At 40.6% G+C, this 6,851-nt stretch overlaps 1 non-coding gene across 1 annotated transcript; it reads left to right on the top strand.

Annotated features, from left to right (window-relative positions):
- The first annotated feature begins 323 nt into the window (after positions 1 to 323).
- Trnas-cga (transfer RNA serine (anticodon CGA)) lies at positions 324 to 397 on the top strand. The gene has a single exon. It is a non-coding gene; the product is annotated as a tRNA-Ser (tRNA).
- The last annotated feature ends 6,454 nt before the right edge of the window (positions 398 to 6,851 follow it).

Genomic DNA, 6,851 nt, shown 5'->3' with positions numbered 1-6,851 from the left:
GGGATGTTTCCAGAATGAGATTTTCACTCTGCAGCGGAGTGTGCGCTGATATGAAACTTCCTGGCAGATTAAAACTGTGTGCCCGAGCGAGACTCGAACTCGGGACCCTTGCCTTTCGCGGGCAAGTGCTCTACCAACTGAGCTACCGAAGCACGACTCACGTCCGGTACTCACAGCTTTACTTCTGCCAGTATCCGTCTCCTACCTTCCAAACTTTACAGAAGCTCTTCTGCGAACCCTGCAGAACTAGCACTCCTGAAAGAAAGGATACTGCGGAGACGGATACTGGCAGAAGTAAAGCTGTGAGTACCGGACGTGAGTCGTGCTTGGTAGCTCAGTTGGTAGAGCACTTGCCCGCGAAAGGCAAAGGTCCCGAGTTCGAGTCTCGGTCGGGCACACAGTTTTAATCTGCCAGGAAGTTTCATATCAGCGCACACTCCGCTGCAGAGTGAAAATCTCATTCTGGAAACATCCCCCAGGCTGTGGCTAAGCCATGTCTCCGCAGTATCCTTTCTTTCAGGAGTGCTAGTTCTGCAAGGTTCGCAGAAGAGCTTCTGTAAAGTTTGGAAGGTAGGAGACGGATACTGGCAGAAGTAAAGCTGTGAGTACCGGACGTGAGTCGTGCTTTGGTAGCTCAGTTGGTAGAGCACTTGCCCGCGAAAGGCAAAGGTCCCGAGTTCGAGTCTCGGTCGGGCACACAGTTTTAATCTGCCAGGAAGTTTCATATCAGCGCACACTCCGCTGCAGAGTGAAAATCTCATTCTGGAAATATCAAAGTCTGTTAGCAGCAGACTATGAGCCATTCAAAGAGAAATCTAAGTACAGAGAAAGATCATAAACACTGGGCTAGTGCGATGGGTTTGAAACTGTTTCCTACAGTGGAGTGATCTGCTCCGGCATACATTGTGACAGACTTTATAGGCTGCTTGATGCCAAAGGGTTTGCCAAATACAACTGGCATCAGCAGCTGCAGCGGGATCTGTTGGGTTCAGCCTCCTAGAGATATGCCCTATGTTGGTCATACTGATATGAGTGCAAACATCTCTTCATCTTCATCAGTCCCAAATAGAGGACATGAGGACATCACAACTCTCCCCCTTAACCAGCACGGAAATGGCCCTGGGCAGTGATTCGTCTGACACTGAGAAAATTCCTGGTACACAGCAAAGTAGTATTAGTTGCTAGGTGCATCGGTAACCCAGCCAGTGCCTCTACCGTCACGGGTTTGCTTGGGATGCTGGTAACCCAGCCAGTGGCTCTACCATCATGGGTGTGTTAGGGATGCTGGTAATCCAGTCAGTGTCTCATACAGCACGGGTGGTGTAATCGGTAGGGGCTGAGGGAGGAGATAGGGATGGTGACATCTTCCTTCTCTAAGGGTAAAAACAGGAGTGGCATGTTTTCTGGATGGTCAGCATTTGGCTTTCCAGTGCAGGTAGGTGATGGGGATGTGAGTGGGGGTCGGGGTGGTTGTAGAGGAGGGGAGGGGGGGGGGGGGAGGGCGAGGTAATAGCATCGTGTGGGAAGAGACTTAACATTGACGGGTTTGCCTCATGCGAGTTGTAGTTGTGACACCAAGTGACTGAGAGGACAGAGGTCACTCTGCTGTATATGTGGAGGTGGGGATGATATCTGTGCTGTGGGAAAATCAGGGGACTCATACAGGTGGTTATGGCAAAGGATCAGCTGGTTCTGACTGGTTGCAACTTTGAATAATTGACTCAACTTATGACCTATGACAATGGCTTCAATCAAGCCCAGAGTACTGCCAATCTTCTCATCCCATACATTGGATCACATGTAGTAATACATGTTGACCTTGGGATCTGAGCTCTCTGGGTCAACCACAGTAGGCCCACTAGTGAACAGTGTCTGTAACCGTCTAACAGTTCTGCTGGATTGCGACCGTTAATGGAGATGGACTGACAGCTTGTGAGGAAGCCAATTAAGGTTTCTGTGAGAAATTATGTCAGCGTTTTCTTTTCTGTCTGAGGTTAAATGTTCTGACCAGCAACTACATTTATGAATTTGATGCTGGGTGGAAAAGAATGGTGTTCAGATGGGATACTGTGTTATCGTGAGAGAAATTTCTGAACTCAGATGACACAAACTGCAGGCCTTGTCTGATACAGCTGTCGGGTACTTCCTCTACAAAACTGTTTGCAAGGGCCTCAATAGTTGCAACAGTACTAGAACACATGGGCCACATAGGGAAAATTACAGAGTGCATACACCATCCCCACCCATATCGTGCCTCTAAACAGTCTGGCATATTCCAATGTACATTGCACACATATCATCCTCAGTGTCACTTTTTTATTCCACAAGACACAAACAATGTTCAGTTCACACTTTGAATGAGAGCCCCTCAAGTGGGCACCGGTTCAAGTCTGAAATCAATACGAGTTTCACAAAGCCGTACCCAGGTTCAAATCCACAACCACTAAACATAGATGGATGAGATGGAGAATATATAGGTTATGTTCAGAGTTTGTATCTGCCCACAGGGGAAGTTGCAAGCCAACCATTGACTAAGTTGAACACTAGCATACTAGACATCCAAACAGAAATCCAATACAAACTCCAAGTACACAGGCTTGTATTGTGTGTCCTGAATAGCTTCATACAGCAGAGTGATCTGTCTGGTGTACAATGTGACAGAATTTATAAACAACTTGATGCTAGAAGGTTTACCTATGTAGTCGGCATCTCCAGTGGCCTCCAGTGTTGTGTGTGGCTGCTGTCAGGCTCTAACCCCCCAATAAATGCCATATGCTGGTCATACCAATATCTACAACCAGCAACAGATCAAACATCTTTGTGTCTGTACTACTAGTAGATGAGGATACGACAACTATTACCACAAGCTCTCACAGATATCGATACTGACTGACGCCCTTAAGCATGTCATAAAAATCCTTTATGTACCTCTAGTAAGAGAAATCTCAATTCTGCACTATTTAATAATAAAATTTTACTTATAGCATTTTGCTGATAAGTTATAGACACAAACTTCAGAAATACATTTTAGCTTCAACCACGTATTTTAACTTCACTTCTTGCCATTACAATGGCAATACCATGAAGGTAGCATGAAACAAACATCAAACTGGGATGAAGTGTACTAAAAGTTGGGATACAAAAATTATTAGCATTTCAGTACAACACCATGAAAATTAATATATATAAGGAAAGCTTATGCATCATATTTCTAATTCTGAAACTGAATTTGAATGCTCTTTGAGAACATCAGGTTACGAATCGTAAAAGAAGGAGAAACTCAACAGTGGGAGGACTGCAGTCTATTGAGACTTCAGATTGTTTCTCCACAATACTGTAGATCATGGCAGCCATGACCCTGCAATTTTCATGTGAACATGGAATCAACAGGTTCAGGAGTACCACATTCTATTGTTGTGCAGGATGTCAGAGGCCCCCACACAACTAGCACCCGAGATGACAAATATATCATTCACTCAGCAGTGCAGGATCATACAGTCCATTGTGTACTTTGAACCAGGAAATCTGCTTGTTTGCAGCAAGACAGGTATCCACACATACAGTGCTATGACACCTGGAGCATCACAAAATGTCAGTACAGCTACCACTGCTGCAGCTTCCCTTGACACAGCTGCACAGAATCATACCGACAGTGCTGAAGCCAACTAAAACACTGTACAACGGAACTGCACTACAACACTGTCTTAACAGACAAGTTCTGGTTCTGTGTACAGCATCACAATGAGTGGGTGGTGGTTCTGAGAGAATGAACAGTTACATTCATCAATGCCATAATGCCCCAGCACCTGGCAACATAATATGGGGGAGGAGACACAGGATACACAAGATGGCGCATTAATTTCTGGTTCACATTGTGGTGTTTCAAAAGTCTAATCGGGAAACATCACGTTTCTTTACCACTTGAGCATCACATTTCTTTACCACTTGAGCGGCGCCAGGTAAGAAATGTTAATATATATATTTATTTATTTGTAGTATGTTAAGTGGAGACTTGTTATCTAAAAAGATTTTGTTACTTTTCTTTCATGTCAAGCTTGGCAGCAAGATAATCCAGCAGGGACTCCAGAAGCAGCGGATGACGAGAGCTAACTACTATTGCATCGTGGTTGCAAATTTATTAAAATTCAGAGTTCATGAAGAGATTCAAGCAGAATTTTATCAGAAGTGTGGACGATCTTCAATAATTAACTAGTTTAAAGTTTTATTAATGAGAAGTCGACACATACTGATATTTTGAAAATAACTGATACTGTGACGTGTATTAAAATTCTGTTTTAAAACTTTATGGCTATTGTGGTCAAGAAGATCAGTTTTAAAGTGGAATATTTCATTAAATGAGAAGATTCTTTAGTGACATTAATTAATTATTTAAGGAAAAATTTGGAGAATTTCAATTTATTCTGGCAAAGATATCAAGGAGTGTCAGACCCCACAATGAACATATGAAAACTCTGTGACTTTGTTGAACTGTCAAAAAATTTTGTGTTTATAAAAACATTTGAGGATGCTTTACCTCGAACGTGGGATAGTAAGAAAAGAATCAGCTTTGTGGTAGGACATCTGGAAGGAGAAACCGCTGAATGGGGTATATTAAATGCTAAATATTTTTGTAATTGCGAGGATTTTGTCTACCAGTTTAAGGAAAAATATTGGTCAGAAGGGGAGCAACTAAAGTTTACATTAGAATTATTGGATCCGGCCCCTTGCAATTGTAGTTGGGGATAATTCCGAACATACCTCGAGTGGCATTTAACAAGAGTAAAGTTTTTATATGAACCTATCTATGAAGGACATCTAATTAAGGTGTTAATAAGTTGTGTGCCGACATATGTAAAAAAGAAATTAAGACGGAGAGAATGGAGAAGAGTAAGTAGTATTTTAAGCTACTTAGAACAATTAGATATTTTAAATAAATCCCGTGAGAATGACATATACTGGCAAGTAAAACTCCATTCAGATTGTAAAGTTTTACCATTCGGTCTTAACGTATCGGTATCGGTATTTATGAGGGTGTTGGATTTAGCTCTTTGAGATGAGTTAGCGCAGAAAATCATACTTATGTGGACAATTGGTTAGTAATCTCTGATAATTGGGAAGAACACAGAGAATTATTGGAAAAGGTATTTGATAAATTTAAACAAAAGGGAATAACATTTAAGTTAGCTAAATCTACATTTGGTAGCAAAGAGGTTAAATTTCTAGGTCATATAACTGATGCTAAGGGAATTAGACCTGACCTGAGTAGAGTAGAGGCTTATAGCGCGATGTCCCGATCTGCAAGATAAAAAACAATTAAAATCCTTTCTAGGAATGGTAAATTTTTTTAGAAAGTTCATGTCAGGAGACTGTATAATTAACCCATGTATTACAATTTTGCTTAAACAAAAGACAGCCTGGCGTTGGAGTGATAAAGAGAAGGAAGCTTTTAACAATATAAAAAAAAATATATATGTATGTATATATTATTTTCAGGGTTACTGTACCATCCAGATTTTAATGAAGAATTTAAAATGACTACAGATGCCTCAAATTACGGGATAGCGTGTGAGGTTTGTTAAAGAGATTTTGGGAAGGATTCAAAGGATCACCATAGTATAGCGTTCACTAGTTGCACACTGAATGAGCATGAATGAAACTACAGTGTAACACAAAAGGAAGCCTTAGTCATTGTGTGGAGTTTCAAAAGGTTTAGATATTTATTAGCAGGAAATAAAACCACAGTATATACAGATCATCAGGCACTTACATTCCTGATGCAAAGTAAATTATTACATCAACGACTAATGAGGTGGATCTTAGCCCTACAAGAATTTAATTTCAAAGTAGTACATATAAAAGGTTCACAGAATACAGTATCTGATGCTTTGTCAAGACTGCCAGTAGGAACTGGAAAGTATCTGGAAAGGTTAAACAACAACACACAAATTAGGATCTATTTCCTTAAACAAGGGGACCATAATAAAGGGATTAAAAAGTTAGTTAAGCGAATAAGGGAGGAACAAGAATTAGATGGGAACTTAAAAGCAATAATACAATCTTTAAGAAATCATACTCTGGTATCTGGTAAGAAAGGTTGCTGGTTACTTCGTAATGAGATCTTGTATAGGAGGAGTGATAAGGAACAAGGTAGATTGAGGATTTGTATACTCTCTCACCTAACTGAACAACTTATTGAATACATACACCAAGGTTACGGACACTGTGGTATTAGAAAATGTCTGATGCATATGATCAGACATTATTATTTTAGGAATATGGGAAGAATAACAAGAAAAATAATCTGTGTATGCAAGTTATGCCAAAAGGTGAAAGAAACAGCACCAGCCTTATGTTATAGTATGTACCCTACAATTCCAGATAGGTTACTAGACCTCGTAGCTGTGGATCTCCTAGGACCCCTTCCGGCTGGAAAAGGAAAACAGAAATATATTTTTGTGGTGGTTCAATGTTGGTCAAAATACATTCAGTTATATCCACTTTGCACAGCAAATACACGTAACCTGAGTAGATGCATTGAGAGAGATTATGTAGTAAAAGTGGGTGTTCCGAAGAGAATATTGTCAGATAATGGGGGTCAGTTTACAAGTAAAATCTTTAGAACAATTATGGAGAAATTTAATATTCTCCACATTACAACTTCAAGATATTATCCGCAAAGTAACCCGGCAGAGAGGGTAATCTGAGAAATCGTACATAAACATTCAAAGTGGCCTAAGATACTAACTGAATTTGAATTATTGTTGCATGAGTTGCCTCATATTAGTACAGGTGTAGTGCTCTGGGAAGTAATGAAAAAGGAGGTGTTAGGATAACCATTATTACATCTTTTA

The sequence above is a fragment of the Schistocerca gregaria genome, chromosome X (assembly GCF_023897955.1).
Source record: "Schistocerca gregaria isolate iqSchGreg1 chromosome X, iqSchGreg1.2, whole genome shotgun sequence".
NCBI lineage: Eukaryota > Metazoa > Arthropoda > Insecta > Orthoptera > Acrididae > Schistocerca > Schistocerca gregaria.
This window is presented reverse-complemented; position numbering and strand designations above follow the sequence as displayed.